General features: G+C 34.5%; 2 pseudogenes; one reads left to right on the plus strand and one right to left on the minus strand.

Annotated features, from left to right (window-relative positions):
• Nucleotides 1-4,034: 4,034 nt before the first annotated feature.
• On the plus strand, nucleotides 4,035-4,153 carry LOC111731599 (annotated as a pseudogene).
• Nucleotides 4,154-4,248: 95 nt separating this feature from the next.
• LOC111731581 lies at nucleotides 4,249-5,525 on the minus strand (annotated as a pseudogene).
• Between the last annotated feature and the right edge of the window lie 11,723 nt (nucleotides 5,526-17,248).

Genomic DNA, 17,248 nt, shown 5'->3' on the forward strand with positions numbered 1-17,248 from the left:
ATGCCTTACTGTTAAAATGTACAGCTGAAACTTATTGGATTTCGTTAACCAATGTCACCATAAAAAGAAATTAATTAATTTTAAAAAATAAAATAAAGGCAGATATCTAGAGGTATTTATTCTAGGAAATACATTGGTGTCTCTTATTTCCAGAAAACAGACATGTTTACGCAGCAGTGCACATGTATACCTAGAGACTCTATCCTTACAAAGAATTTAACTGGTGTCTGTCGTTTATTTTGAAATATGTAAAAAATGATGGATCAATCAATAGATAGGTGGATAGTATAAGATAAAACAAATACAGTAAAATGTTAATTATAGAATGTAGGTGGTAGGTATATGAATCTTCATTGTAGCATTCTTTCAACTTTTCTGTACGTTTGAAAATTTTTCATAATAAAATGTTAGGGGAAAAATTCACGCATCTTTGACTGTCACAGCTAGACATCAACACGTTCATTTCACTTAATTATCTTAAAGTAAAAAGGAAAATATCTCACTGTCAGTACTAACAAGGATATTCTTTTTCCTCCAAAACAGTATTGTTAAATCTAAGTAATCTAATCACGTTTTAAAAAAACTACCTAATAGTTGTGGGGCAGTTCACAATAGTGAGTGAAGAAGGTGAAGGGGATTAAAAACTACAAACTGCCTATTATAGAATAAGTCACAGGGATGTAAGGCGCAGAGTAAGAAATAGAATCAATAATATCATGACTATGTACAGTGACAGATGCGAACTAGACTTCTTGTGGTGATCACTTTGTAAGGTATATAAATGTTGATTCACTGTGTTGTACACTGGAAACTAATATAATATTGTATGTCAACTATAATTTAAAATAAAACTTTTGAAATTATAAATAAATAGCAGGGATTGACCAGAGCTGAAAGAGGACTCGGATTTACTAACTGTCCAGGAACAAGCATGCCCTGTATTTTTAAAGAAATGCTTTACATGAGAAGTCTTTTCCTAGTCTTCTATTTTCAAGGACACTGTCATTATTCTGAACATTTTATTTAAAAATAATCTTAAACACTATTTGCCCCCAAAGAGCTTCAGATATATTAAAATATTCTAATAAAATCAGATATATTGAAATATTCTAGTTAAATCAGATACATCACCTTCTGAAAAACCCCTCCTACCCTTATTTACAGTAACTGTTACCTTTAAGCACTTCATTAGACTGTAACTCAGCCAATGTTTATCAAAAGTACCATGTTGGGTACTTGTAGAGATTTATACCAATGTGAAATGGCTGTGCTGTTTTTCATCCTAAGAATTTTAGAATCAGATGACTCCACAAGTACAGGCTAGGGAAGGGGTACCCAACCTCTAGGCCACAGACCGGTACTGGTCCATGGCCTGTTAGGAACCAGGCCACAAAGCAGGTGAGCGGCAGGCAAGTGAGTAAAGCTTCATCTGTATTTGCAGCAGCTCCACCTCAGCTCCACCTCAGATCACCACCTCAGCTCCACCTTAGATCATCAAGCATTAGATTCTCATAGGAGTACCGGTCCCTGGTGCCAAAAAGGTTAGGGACTGCTGGGCTAGGGTCTTTGAGTTTAGTATTTTACAAATTTTTAAAAAACAGGCGTGATATGAAAGATGCTCAAAATCATAAGTCATCAGAGAAACACAAATTAAAACCACAGTAAGATACTACTATACCCTCACTAGAATGTCTAAAATTCAAACACCCGATAATTTGAGATGTTAGCAAGGATGCAGCACAACAGGAATGCTCATGCATTGCTGGTAGGAATGCAAGATGGTACAGCCACTTTGGAAAACTGTGTTTCTTATAGAGTTAAACTTAACCTACCATACAACCCAGATATTTCACTGCTAGATGTTTACCTAAGATAAATGAAAATATATCCATACAAGGAACTGTGCACAAATGTCCATAGCAGCTTTAACATTAAAGCCAGAAATATTCTGTGTCTATCAACAGGTAAATAGATAAACTGTAGGTATGTTCATACAATGGAATACTACTTGGCAACAACAATGACCAAACTAGTAACACACACAGTGATTCATTTCAAAAGCATTATACTGAGGCAAGGATCCACATTTTGAGAACCACTGCTTTACTCCAATATGTACAAATTTTTCAATCGCATATAGCTAATCAGTTTTCATGATATAATTTCTCACTAATGAAACAGAAGTGACACTCCATTTTACTATGAGTATATAGTCTAAGAAGTAACTCTACAATTGGTTTTAGAATTATAAGAGAGTTTTGAGGTCAGTTACCACTTCCCAACTTTTTTAAAAATCTCCCAGTTCTGCTTTCTCCTTCGTTAAACCCAGAATGCTGAAAACAGAATTTTCATCAATTTAGGATCTTGCAGTTCTTCCAGTACTTTATCCAAAACACCAATTTTCATTTTATAACCTGACTCATATAAACAGCAAATTTGCAGATTTATCTGGATATTTGTAGTTTCCTTTTATTTCTACTCCTGCAGCTACCCCTCTCTTGCAGTTCTTCAAGACTTGGTTACCCCCATTCTCCTCCCCTGTCCCCCAGGTTGGGTCAATTCATTCCCAAATTAAAAGCACTTTCGATTTTTTTGTCACTTCTTCTCAGTCAATAAATAACCAAAACTGACAGGGTTTTTGATGTCGTTGTGATTTGATATGCGTCTCTAGCTATACAAATTCTGTTTCTACAGTTTTAAGCGCCTTGATTTTTCTAAATCTTTTCAGACTCTCCAGAAAACTTGATATCCATGTGCCGTTTTCCTGAGGTTTTACTGAATATTTACATAATATTCTCACATAATATGTTCTCAAGCATCCCTGACTAGGGGTGAGAGATTACAAATTAAATTACTACCAGCAGGCAGCTAAATCCTGACTTTACTACATCAGTTTCTCTTTTAAAAAAGAATCTATTACCAAAAAGTCTATCACAGTTTCATCTAAACTCCTAATTGACTCTTGCTTTACAGAAAACAAAATTACCTATATTCCTCTCAACCTAAAAATGAACAAGTAACAATCTGTTTCTCAGATATCATAAACCAGAAACTCTCCATTGTAGGGAAGGAAAATGTTTTCCTCAATCCTCTTAAGGTCTCTGGCTTGGTCTGAAAGACAGATTAACAGGAGAAAAGCATGCAAATTTATTTAATATAAATTTTACATGAGAAGGAACCTTCACAAGGAAATAAAGATCCAAAGAAACAGACCTGAGTATTTTTATTCTGGGTTTGAGGATCAAGGGGGTATGGAGGTAAGTGTAGAAAACTGGGGGAAACCAAGCAAGGCCTATTCATTAGGATTATCTTCAGAGGTAAAATGCTCCTTCCCTCTGGTAATAGGGAGGGCACTTCTCACAAGAGGATTTTATGACTTGTTTCAGGGGAGAAGGGTAGGAGAAAGGTCACAATAACCTTCCTGCTTCTGCTGTTTTCATACTCCTTCAGCTTAAAATATTCAACATGCCAAAGTGCCATATTTTGGGGTAGTGTGCCCTGAACTCTATCACCAGTCTTTGTTAAAAATGAAGGCATTCAAGGTATTCAAAAAGATGAATACTTTAAAATTTCCAATGTTAGCTGTAATCAATTATTATACTTCTGATGAAGAATTATGTTCCTTTCCTCAATATGAACAGTAAATGTGCAGCTATATTTCAGCTCCACAGTATTCATGGGCTTAACTTTTATTTATTTATTTGTTTGTTTGTTTGTTTAAATTAATTAATCTTTTTTAATTCACTCTTTTTATTAATTTATTTTTTAAATTAATCTTTTCGTTAACAGGTTTCATCTTTTTACTCAGTTCCATGAAGAACATCCTAAACGCTATGAGACACAAGAGAATATTTTTTCTTCCAGTATTAAAAAAATGACAATTACAAATATTTTTAAGAAACTTCTATATTATCATCATAGTGATCTTTAGTAAAAATACATCTCTAAGTAATCATCTTGATTCTTGTAGTTACATTTGGAAATTGCTTCCTAACCATGACATTGTATATGGGTATTTAAAATGCCTCATAAAAGTCTACAGCCATATCACCCTGAACAAGCCCGATCTTGTCTGATCTTGGAAGCTAAGCAAGGCCGGGCCTGGTTAGTACTTGGATGGGAAACTATCTAGGAAGACCAGGTGCTGTAGGTGTAAAAAATTAAAAAAAAAAAAAATAAAGGATTGCAAGCTGACAAAGTCCTTGCAATCTGTGAGGTCAACCAAGGGTTGCCTCACCTAAAATAAAATGCCTCTTAGATACACGTTATTTCTTGAAAAAGATCAGTCTAATTAAACATTTGGGGGGGGGCAGAATCAATCCTAATAGCCCAAACTAAAAAAATGGTAAAAGGAAAAATACCCAGAATTTATAAAACGTCCCAGAATTTTTCTTTAAATGGGAGAAAAAAATTTAAAAACACATGGAGCTTTCTGAAAGGTCTTTAACAAGCTACCTTGGGAGCTCGATTCAAAAATAGAAGTCGATATACTGAAACAGATGTTTCAGTGCAGCGCCAAAAATCTTTATAAATACAGCCATTTGGAAGGATGATCTTGGATCAGAAGTTTTATATCCTTGCATATATTAGGTGCACATGCCTCATCTCAGTTGCCATAATTGTCTCTAATTTCCTCCTGAGTAGTGGTCATAACCACCCTGGCTTCTGTAGCCATAGTCTCTGGACTTTCCACATTCATACCCATATCCTCCAGGTCAACTGTCATACCTGCCACTCCCATATTCCTGGTCCCCACCACCTCTAGAGCAGCTGCGGCCATGCCCATGGGTCCCCCCAAAGGCACTCCCCTCTAGTTTTCCAGGCCAATTTGCCCACATGGTCCACATGGATCTGGCGATATCCAGAAACTCTCCATTTATGGTTCTCATGACATCTGAGGCATGTTCTGGATTGGTGAAGGTGATGAAGCCAAAACCCCAGGATTGCCGAGTCTTCCGGCCCTTGACAACGACCACCAGGCCCGAAGCTGCTGAAGTGATCTTCCAGAGCCTGCTCATCAGTGTTGAAGTTGAGGCCTCTAACGAAGAGCTTCCCTTCTTCAGAGGACATGGCAGGGAATTTAAGTCCTGGAAATTAAGACGTAAAAGGGCCAAAGGGACAACTACTGCTGAGGAGCCCAACGACTGAGCTGGGCTTAACTTTTTAAAAACAGGTTATATATTCACATGATTCAAAAATCAAAATAAAAGTGTGGATATTGAAAAGTCTCACTCTCAATGTAAAGTCTTTAACTTCATTTCCTCCCCCACCCCATACAACCACATTTACTTACTTCTAATCTATCTTTTCCTTTTCCTAATACATCCAAAACAATATGAATATATTATATATCTCCACTCCTTTCAGAAAAGGTAGCATTCAACTGCTCTTTACCTTGCTTTTCAGATTTAATAATGAAGCCTGCTGATTTTTTATTTCAGTACATAAAGCATTTTTATAGCTAAATAGTATTCCACTGTGTGACTATATCAAATTTATTTAATTAGTCACTGATTAATAGACGCGGGTTGTTTCCAAGCTTCTAGTATTATAAACAATGCTGTAATAAATAATCTTATACGTATGTAAAGACAATTTAATAGTGATTATCTTATTTCTGAGAAATAATATTATGGATTTGTTTTCATTATACTTTTCTCCATTTCTAAATTTACAATTACAGTAGTCCCTCTTTATCCATTGTTTTGCTTTCCATAGTTTCAGTTATCCATGGTCAACCATATTCTGAAAGTATTAACTGGAAAATTCCAGAAATAAACAATCCATGTTTTAAATTGCACACTGTTCTAAGTAGCATAATGAAATCTGGTACCCTCCTGCTCTGTCTCACCCGGGACATAAATCATTCCTTTGTCCAGCATCTCTATGCTGTATACACTCCCCGCCCATTAGTCACTTAATAGCCATCTCTGTTATCAGATCAACTGCATGGTATCGCAGTACTTGTATTCAACTAACCCTAATTTTACTTAATGGCCCCAAAACACAAGAGTAGTGATGCTGACAATTCGGATATTCCAAAGAGAAGCCATAAAGTGCTTCCTTTAAGTGAAAAAGTACGTACATAGAAAAAAAACCATAATATATACAGATAGGGTTCGGTACTATCTGTAGTTTCAAGTGTCTACTGGGGGTCTTAGAAGATATCCCTTGTGGATAAGGGGGAACATGCATTATTTTTATAAGGAAAAACAAATTTTATTATTTTTTACAGGACATACTTTTAAAGTATCTAACTCTTTTTGCAAACAATAGTTTTTAGTTAGAATTCTTAGAGATGCTGAAAGCTGGCAGTCTAATCAGTATCTTGGCATATAGAGCAAATTTAAAACAGCGGATCCAGTCATCTAAAAGCAGCTTTATGGGAGTTCACTAGGTCTCAAACGGCACATTCCCACTCTCATAACTTCCCCTCCAAAAACAAAATATCACCACTAAGCACAATGAGAAATCACTATCTACGATGAAGGACAAAGGAAACTCCAAAATGGTTTGCACGTATCTCATGCTACCTAGTGACATTGTGTGGTGCTTATTAATTCCCCTAATCTTAGTATACTTGCTGCTTGCCCTTGACACAAAACCATCCTTGAATAAGTTAATACCCCCTGCCACCACCCAAAACCAATATATTTAAGAAGAGGTAGCTCATCTCTCTCTCTTTTTAAAAAAATTATATTTAGATATTTGCTAAACAAACCAAAAGCATTCTTGAGGATAAATTAAACCAAGGCACCAATATCACTCCATAACAGGCCTTAACATTGCTAAATCATTTCTTCTTGTTCTATTTTTTAGATAGTACTTTATACTTACAACTACCCTTTGTTTTATAGTGTGACGATTTTAATGGATTGTGATCAGTAGTAGGCTTCATTTTCCTATACTTGTTTCCCTTACAAAAAACATAGTAAGGTTCCTTGAGTTTAACAGTCAAAAGAAACAGAAAGGACATTCTCTTTTGGTTCTGAATTATCTGATACATTATACATACTGGAAAATTCCTAATTCTGGAAAGCTCCTTTTCTTGGATGCCTCCTCATCCTTAACTTTTCACTTGTTTTACGTTGTAATAATTTTTTAATTACACCAAAACATTGACCCACTCAATATTTACTGAGAATCAACAATGTTAGGTGACATTCTCAAAAAAGAGAAAAGTTCAGGTAAGAACTTGGATGAAAAAAAAAAAGAAAAGAAAAACAAAGAAAAAATAAATAAAAATTAAAAAAAAAAGAATTTGGATGAAACTGCCATTATTTTTCACCAAGTAAAAGAAAAATAAATATATTTTATGATAAAAATGGACCAAGGAATACTATTCAGCGATAAAAAGAAATGAAATTTTGATATATGCTATACAACATGAATGGACCTTGAAAACTTTTTGCTTAATGAAATAAGAAACAGGACAAATATTGTATGATATCACTTATATGATGTACGTAGAATAAGAAATTCGTAGAGACAAAGCAGGATAGAGATTACTAGAAGTTGAGAAAGACGGGGAAGGGGAAGGGGAAGTTATTGTTCAGTGAGTACAGAGTTTATGTTGGGGATGATAAAAAAGTTTTGGGTATAGACAGTGGTGATGGGTATATAACATTGTGGGTGTAGTTAATGCCTCTGAATCATACATTTGCAAATGATTAAAATGATAACTACGATGTCATGTATATTATACCACAATAAAAGTATCAATTAAAAAAAAGGGCAAGGAAAAAAATGGATCAGGACTTCTGGTCCAGTGGGAAAGACTAATGCACTCTCCAACACTCCATCTCATAAGATCCAAATTGCATTGATATGACAGAAATTATACTTTTAAAAAAGAATAAATAACAATGCTAGGCATAACAAGAAGTTCAAAACTTACAGGAGAAAAATGATGAAACTCTTCTAAAAGACCAAAAGTAGAATTGAAATAATGGAAAGACATGTATTTGGGAATAGGTAGACCTAACATCCTAAAGGATGTCAATTAATTCGAAGGTAGTATATACAATTAATGCTCCCAATAAAAATATCAGATTTTTTGTTTCCTAGAGTTATTATGAAGTACTTTAGGGAGAACAAGCAAGAATAACCGAGAAACACCAGAAAAGGTTGACAATGATGAGGGCTAGTCCTATAAATATTAAAACATTAGATAACCCAAAGTAGTAAAGATCTACAAATTCATACTGACATAGTGATTAAAAAATTAATAAATGGGGATAAGACAAACTTCTGTGCATTATTCCATTTAATGTATGTAAATACTCCTCCCTCGAGGAAGTAGAGCCTAAATTCACACTCCTTAAGTGTGGGCTGCGCATAGTGACTCCCTTCCAAAGAGGACAAATACGGAAAGCAAGGGGGGAAAGAGAGTAACAACAGTGAATAGATCTGACAAATGCTACCTCAGCCAAGTAATCAAGGTCAACATCAACAGTGATCATGTTAATAATATATGCCCTCGATATGCGGTAATAAAAATGGCACTTTACCTCTGTGGTCTTCCTCCCAAAAGTTCATAACCCCAGGCTAATCATAAACAAAACAGATAAATGCCCCAATAGAGGGGCATTCTAAAATAGAGCTGACCAGTACCCTTCAAAACTGTCAAGCTCATCAAAAACAAGGAAAGTCTGAGAAACTGTAACACCATGAAGAGTCTAAGGAGACATGATGACTAAATTCAATGTGTGATCCTGGATAGGATCCTGGCATGAAAAAAGGATATTAGGTAAAAACTAAAGAGATCTAAATGAAGTATTCACTTTACTTAATAATAACATATCAGTAATGGTTCATTAATTCTAACAAATGTACCATACTAAAGTAGGATGTTAGTAATAGAGGAAACTGGGTGTGGGGTATATGGGAATGCGCTCTATAGAGTACTAATTTGTACTAATTTTCATCCTTACCATCAGTGTTAAGAAATCTAATTCCACCCTTCTTCCCCAATAACAATTTTTATTATTTTCAGACTTTCAATTTTTTGAAAATTGGCTGAGTAGAAATATGACATAAATAGTCGTTTTAACTTGCATTTCCATGGTTGCTGGTGAGGTCAATTATCTTTTCCTGTTCCTTGACCATCAGGCCTTCCTCTTCTGTGTATTCATGTTTTTACTTTGACCAGGTTCCTATTTAATAAATTGTGTCTTGTCTTTTACATTTGATTTGTAATTCTTTATCTAGTTTAGAATATCTGTATATTACATATGTGTCAAATGTCTTTTTATTAAAACCTTTTCAGTAGTGTACTTTGTGACACCAAACTCCTAAATATTGATGTAGTTAAATTTATCATTTTTTACTTTATAGTATGTACATTCTGTTGCTCCTTTGAGAGACCCATTGTACTGAAATAATAAAGCATTTTCCTATATTTCCATCAGAAAAAAAGTAAAGCTTATTTAAAAAAAAAACATACTATAAAGTCTCCATTGGCACATGAGCAGAATATACAGAAATGAACAAATCTGCATGTTAATTTGACATATAATAAAGGTGGCATCTCAATACAGTTGAAGAAAGATGGACCTTTAATAAATGGTACTGAGGTAATTTGTTCTATATAGGAAAAGATAGACAGGATCTGATAAATTCCAAATAGATTTAAAAGTAAAAAATTAAATCATACATGTCTAGAAGAGATCATATACAAATTTTTCTATAATTTTAGAAGTATAAAAAAAATTCCTTATTAGGACTCAAAATCCAGAAGAAAATATTGCTAAATTTGACCACATAAAATTTAAAAAAAAAATCTGCATGCCATTAACTGAGGAAAAAGACAAATGGTAAATAAGAAAAGGTATTTGCAACTTATATCATGGATAAAGGTTTAATTTCCTTTAAGTATCTGTTTAAAACTAGAGAAAAGGCTATCTGCTCCCATAGAAATATGAGAAATGTACACACGTCAAAAAAATTGCAAATGGTCCTTAAACATATGAAAAGATGCTCAACTTGGGTAGTAATATAAAATGCAAATTAAGTTCCACAAGGAAACTATTTCTCCTCTATCAGACTAGCAAAATCTAAAAGTTTGACAGCACATTGGCTGGAGCCTCCTGTATGAAGTTGATTAAGAAGCGGTTAAAATCCACTTCCTGGTTTCATTCCAGAGCTCAATATTTCACCATTAAGTATGATGTAGACTTTTTATAGATATCTTTTATCACACTGAGGAAGTTCCCTTTGTAGTTTATTGAGTCTATATTTTTATGATAATTGTCTAATTTCATTAAATGCTTTTTCTGCTCCCGATGAAATGATCATGTAATTTTTCCCTTTATTTTGTTGAAGTGAAATATATTGACTTATTTTCATATGTTAAGCCTATCTTGCATTCCTGAAATAAATGCCAGTTGGTCATGATATATTGTCCAGTTCTACATATTGCTGGGTCTATTTGTAACACTTTTTCTAGAATTTTGGAGTCCATGTTCATAGGAGGTATTAGACTTTAATTTTTCCTCTTGTAATGTCCTTGTTAGGTTTTGGTATTAAAGTTATGATGACCTCATAAAATAAGTTTGGAAGTGTTTTTGCTGTTTCTGTTCTTTGGAAAAGTTTGAGTGAGACAGTATTTCAGTATGTCTGAAAGAATTCACCTTCGAAGCCATCAGGGTCAGGAGTTTTCATTATGGGATGCTTTAAATTGTGGATTTGACTTAATATTTATAAGAATCTTCAGCTTTTATTTAGAGTCTCTATACCTTCTTGAGCAAATTTTAGTGAATTGTGCTTTTTGAAAACTTTACCCATTTCATCCAGATTTACATATCCTGCCTTTCTTATAACTGTATCTAAAAAGTAACCAAATAGTTGATCAGGAAATGTTCTTTTTCCTAAAAGAATTCAAGTTTTTTAAATTATTTGCTCAAGAACAAATAATTAACTTAGAACATCACTATCTTGTAACTCCAAATGAAATCATGGATCTAGGCCATCATTAGTGGCTGCTTAAAACATTAAGCGGCCCTTTTTTCCCCTCACCTGAACAGACCCGCTGGCAGGAAAAGTCCAAGAATGTTCTTTGAAGAAATTGGCCCTAATGAAGGTATAAAGATCTGAGAAAGCAGAAGTGGTACTCTCGCAGGGACAGGGACTAGAAAATAGAAAATGGGTTCAATCCCTTTAGCTCTCCACTAAGTCCCCCATCCAGGTGCACTTGCCTACTACTCCCTGACCCCCACCTATCTACAAGGAAGCTGCTGCTACCTCTCCCACTGAAACTGTGCCTAGTCCTCCTCTTCAAAGAAGCCATTTGTCAGGAAAGCAGACCTGCAGGACTGCAAAGAAAATTCACTCCAGCTATCTACATTAACCAAAGCAATCCTTCTATTCATAAATATAAACTGAAAGCCAAGAGTTGCCAGATCTTTGAGAAAAACCAATCCCACAAAGAAAAGTAAAACACAATAAGTAAAATACAGATTGCAATTAAAAAAAAAAAAACCAGAGATACAAAAAGAGTTCTTAGAAAATGAATGAATAAATATAATATTGACCTAAATATTTTAACAGGCTGATTAAAAAAAAAAATACCTACAGCCTAAAAGGCCAAACTGATGGGCTATAATACAAAGCAAAAAAAACCATGGAAAATATTAAAAAGTTATACTGTTGTAGGAAGCAACATCCAATGGAGGAAATTTGGACACTCAGACAGCTTTGTTAGAGAAAGGAGAGTTTATTAGGCAGGCGGAGCGTGTGAGGTAAAAGGCACAAGCTCATTCTGGTTAGATTTCTTACAGCTTATATACCCCAGTACTGTTCCATGCAAGGGGCGTGTGATTCCTTTGTCTGAAGGTATATGTGCACTTTCTAACTCAGGATGGGAGGGGGAGTTTCAGGTGGGGGCTGTAAGGGGGAAGTCGTGAACCACCAGTCCTATCTATTTATGGATCATTAGGTGTGGCAAGAGTTTCCAGAAGGCCATTTAAAGATCTATAGGGCGTGGTTAATCTACAGCGGAATGAGTAGGTCATTTCTGCAAGTCCTTTCCTTTGTATTTTTCGGATGCCTCCTCTCTTAATACAGGAAAAAACCTAGGCGCTCCAACATCTAACTAATCAGTGTTCCATAAGCAGAGGATAGATACTATGTCAGAGAATAAATAATCAAAATTATTATTAAAATACAACTTGCTAAAAACATTGCGGGGGTATGTCAAAAGGACACAGGAGCCAACAGGAAGTGCTCCCAACGGACAAAGTTGGAAAAATTAGAGCAAAAATATAAAGTAGTATTGGATTATAGCTCAAAGCATAAATCTCCTTAGGTCCTTGATATAATGATTAAATAAATTAATTAATAGGAGAGAAAACACATATATCCTGTGCAGAATTCCAAGTAATTTATGTAGATACTCCATATTAAAGGAAGGGTAGCATAATTTCTCTCTCCTTAAGCATGGGCTGTACATACTAACTTCCTTCTGAAAGTCCAGTAATGGAATGTGGAGAGAAAGATTAACTTTACAGTGGAGAAATCTAACAAATACTAGCTTAGCCAGGTGATCAGGCTCAACATCAACGTCAACAATGGTAAGTCATGTTAATATTATGTACCCTTGACATGATGTAATGTGATAAAAATGGCCCTTTACCTCTGTGATCTTCTTCCTCAAAGCCCGTAACTCTAGTCTAATCATAAAAATACATCATAAAAATTCCAATAGAGGGGCATTCTACAATATACCTAACCAGTCTTCCTCAAAACTGTTAAGGTCATCAAAAACAAAACAAGTCTGAGAAGCTGTACACCAAGAGGGGTCTAAGAGGATATGACAACTGTCACATGGTATCCTGGATGGGATCCTGGATTAAAAAAATCTGAATAAAGTATAGACTTTAGTTAATAATAATGTATCAGTACTGGTTCATAACTATAACAAATGTACCAAGTTAATGAAAGATGTTAATAATAGAGGAAACTGTGTGTAAGTCTGGGGGAGATATGAGAACTCTCTATACTATCTGCTGAATTTCTCCGTAAACCTAAAATTGTTCTAAAAAATAAAGTCTATTAAAAAAGTATAATTTGCTTGAGGCAAGAACAGGAATCTTAAGAACCTAAAGAATGCTGAATATAATAAAAGAAAAAGATTTTGTTTCATTTCCATGATTCTGAATTCTTTCCTATCATACTTTACTGAGCACTTATTTGGGGGCTCTCAATCTCACAATCTAGGGAGAGCTTAGACTCTCCCACTGGATTTGGATTTTAAATATTAGCTATATGTAACTTCTATGTAATGACAAGAACATACAGCAAAATGACACTAACTTGCATTTTTAAAGTTCTCTAATTCAGTTTTGAAAAACTCACATTTAGAGAGAAATTTACGAAATTTCAAAACACCAAGGTAATAGAAAAAAATCTACAAGGTTTTCGAAGAAAAAAGTTATACAGAAAGGTTAAAAAATCAGACTGGTATCATACAAGACCAGGTACAAGAATACAATGGAGCACCGTCTTCAGAATTCTAAGGGGAAAATATTGTCAATATTGAATTGTATGAGAACAAAAGATATTTTAAGCATACAAGAACTCGGCAAGTTTATCTCCCATACCTACAAGAATTACTCAGGAAAATAGTTCAACCAAAAATGTAAGTAATCCAAGAAAGAACACGAGATATATATATTTAAAAAAAAAAAAAAAAACAGTAGATACTGAGTCTGTCCCAGCTTGGGGATAGGGACAGGAAGATTAGAAAGAAAATTAAGAGGCTTTATTACATCTTGAGGCTTGGAGACTCCTTCACTGAATGGTGATGTTTTATAAACATTTTCTTTTCTAGAGCTCTAATCCCACTACTTCATTCTAAATAGAATGATGTTGATATAAAATCAAATCGTGAATTCTGTTCAGTTCACCTTTTGAGGTGTACTATTTGGATTTATTTTTACCATCTTATTTTATACTTCCTATTTACTCTGCTTTCTCTGTGCTGCTTCTTTTCCTCCCTTCATTTAGATTTTGCATTGCTTATTTGTATGTTTGAAATGTATCTGTTCACAACCAATAGTAATTCATTTAGGGATTGCTCTTAAATTTTAATATGCATTCAACTTAAATGTGGTTAATATGTTTTGAAACAATACAAGGATTCTGTTACAAATCCAAATATTTCAGTTCTACATTTATTGCCCTTCCACCCCCAAGAGTGCATAACTATTGTTTTATACATGCAGTGCTGGCTTAGATTTACTGTAGTGGAGACTAATGTCCCACTGAGAACCCTATTAGGCCAGTATACCCACTGCCTAGCTGTAGTATTAGCTGCTGATGGCTGACAGTTGCACCATTTTCATGATAATTACTCTAAGTAGCTTGGTGCCCTCTTGGCTGGGAGGTTATCCACCCCAACCCCTAGGGGTAGATTGTAGTTAGTATTTCATACAGAGAGACAAAAAGCCAGCTCCCTTGCCACAAGGAGGGACAACTCAGTGGTGCCAGTATTAGTTTTTTATTGCTGCTGTAACAAATTATCACAAATATACTGGCTTAAGACAACACAAATTTATTATCTTACAGGTGTGGAGGTAAGAAATCCAACATGAGTCTTACTGGGCTGAAATCAAGTAGTCGGCAGGTCTATGGTCCCTTCTGGACATAATAGGAGAGTCTGTTTTCTTGCCTTTTCCAGCTTCAAGAGGCTGCTAGCATTCCTTGGCTCATGGCCCCCTTCCTCCATCTTCAAAGCCACAACATAACCTCTGTCTGATCATTCTTCCATAGTCACAGCTCTGTCTCTCACGTTCTCTTCTGCCTCCCTCTTCCTCTTTAAAGGACTCTTGTGATTACATTGGGCCCGCCAAGATACTCAAGAATAATCTCTTTGAGACTGGTTGATTAGCAACTTTTAATTCCAACTACAACCTTCATTCTCCATTTGCCATATAACCTAATGTACTCACAGGTTCGGGGAATTATAATGTGAACATCTTTGGGGAGCTATTATTCTGCTAGGCACAGTGCCTTTCATGCTCCAGAGCTATTCGCAGAATCAGGCTAAAGCTAGATTCCAGCTGAACTCACATAAAGGGATCTATAAAAGTTGTGTTCTTATTCAACAGTAAATATTTGTCATAGTAATGTTATAAAACTTTTTAAGAATTTAATAAATTGTTACAAGGATGTAAAAAGATATGCTAAATCCTTATCTACCATAATAGGAAGTCAAGTCATTTATCCTAATAGAAAGTCTTTGTGGTTGGAGTAAACACCAAGAGAAACAACCAATATAGCTGATACTCCTCTGGGGAAAAAGCCACTAAGTTGGAGAAAGGTAGAGCAGAGAAGTGTTCCTTTTATTAGAAGCCTTATCTGTAGTCAAATACTATTTGACTTCTTGAACTATGTATATTATTTTGACAAAAACAAAAAATAAATTCAGTGAATGAAGGAAAGAAGTTAAAAAGAAAAAGGCCCCCAAAATAGCAATAATCTATTAATTTTAAATTCCTATTCCTCATTCTAAAAAAATAAATAACTTTTGCTAACTACAAATTAACATGTACTCACTATGAAGACTTTAGATGACATAAAAATGTTGAAAATACATGAAAAATCTTATATATCATACTCTCAGAGATAGCCTCTATGAACATCCACGTGCATATTTATGCTCACCTATGTAGTTTTTCAAAATAGTGAGATCACACTGTTTGTAACCTGATTTTATCACTAAAATGTGGATCTCTCGAGATCAATTTATATAGCTCTATATTCCTCTTAATAGTTGCATAGAATTCTATCATTTGAATGTACCATTAAAAGTAATAGTAATTTAACAAAAATCAGAAGGCCAGAGGGTAGCCAGGGAAAAGGTATGCTTATTTTCTCATCTTTAATTACAGGGAGCTAGCAGATATTATCTAAAGTTGGTAAATAAGGACAGAAAAGTAGAATATTTAAAGTAATAAAGGTGTCTACTAGAAAACCTACAAATTTATTACAAGAAAAAAGGGTGGGGGAAAAATAAATAATAATTTTAAAAAAGGACAGAGAAGAGTGGATGTGCACAAAATTCCTTACCTTTCTGAGTGGACATTCAATATACAATAAAAATAATCTGAATATAGCTATATTAAAATATATATTAAAAGAACGATTAATAATGGTTTTCTCATAAAAGGGGATGAGGGTGGGCACTTATGTTCTTTCTGTGATCAAAAATGTACCTACTATTATAAAAGATATTCCTAAAATGTAACTGAAAACAGCTATTTATAAAACAGTACATAAACTATGACTCCATTTTTATACAAAGTACACATAGTATGTGTGTTCATACACAGGTAGGAAAAACCCCAAAGGCCATGTACCAAAATATGAACCATAATTATCTCTAAATACATCATATCATAAACATTCTGTATATTCTTTATGCTAATATATTTTTCTACAATTAATATATTTCATTCATATTGCATATTAAAAATCATCTTTTCTTGTGAAGGGGACTAGAGGGCTATAAGAACAAAAATTAAAAATCAGTCAAAATGTCCTTATATATCTTCCAAAGCCTAGACTACAAAATAACTATATTCTATATACCCAAGTTTTAATACATCTTGCAGTCTTTTCATTCCAACCAAGCCCCACACCAAGTCCTTTCTGATGGAGCCTGATTCACTGAACTGCTGCACAGAGGTTTCCTATAGGTTGACACCAAGTTTAGCACAATGATATGCTTATCACAAGTGCCTCCACTCATTCATATTAACTGAATACCTACCATGAGTAAAGCATTACACAGCATGTGTCACAAGTTAGCAACTAACACATAAAACTAACTCCTTCAAATAGTGTACAACCTATTGGGGAAATGGTACAGACATGAAGCAGAACAAGGCGTTCTAACAGAGAGGAGACAGTATGAAGAGCACTGATAATATTTTGCATTTTATACAAATATTTTCAAACGAATCAACAGATATGTGGAAATGTACAGGCAAAAATAAAGTGCTATCATTTTAAATTTTCATTCATGTTTGGACTCAAAGTAGTTATTCCTATGACTCATTTGCACTAAATCATATGCCAGGTTCTTCTATATTATTATATAACTTTTCATATAGGAATATTTTAGTCTCTATTTAAAGGCAGATATTTCTGTGCCCCCCTCCACTTGCCCAGTGTATCATGCACAGGACACTATAAATATTTCCAAAATGAATTGGGCCAACTACTAGAGCTCCCCACAGTAGCCTGC

This window comes from Pteropus vampyrus, unplaced genomic scaffold (genome assembly GCF_000151845.1).
Source record: "Pteropus vampyrus isolate Shadow unplaced genomic scaffold, Pvam_2.0 Scaffold387, whole genome shotgun sequence".
NCBI classification, from domain to species: domain Eukaryota; kingdom Metazoa; phylum Chordata; class Mammalia; order Chiroptera; family Pteropodidae; genus Pteropus; species Pteropus vampyrus.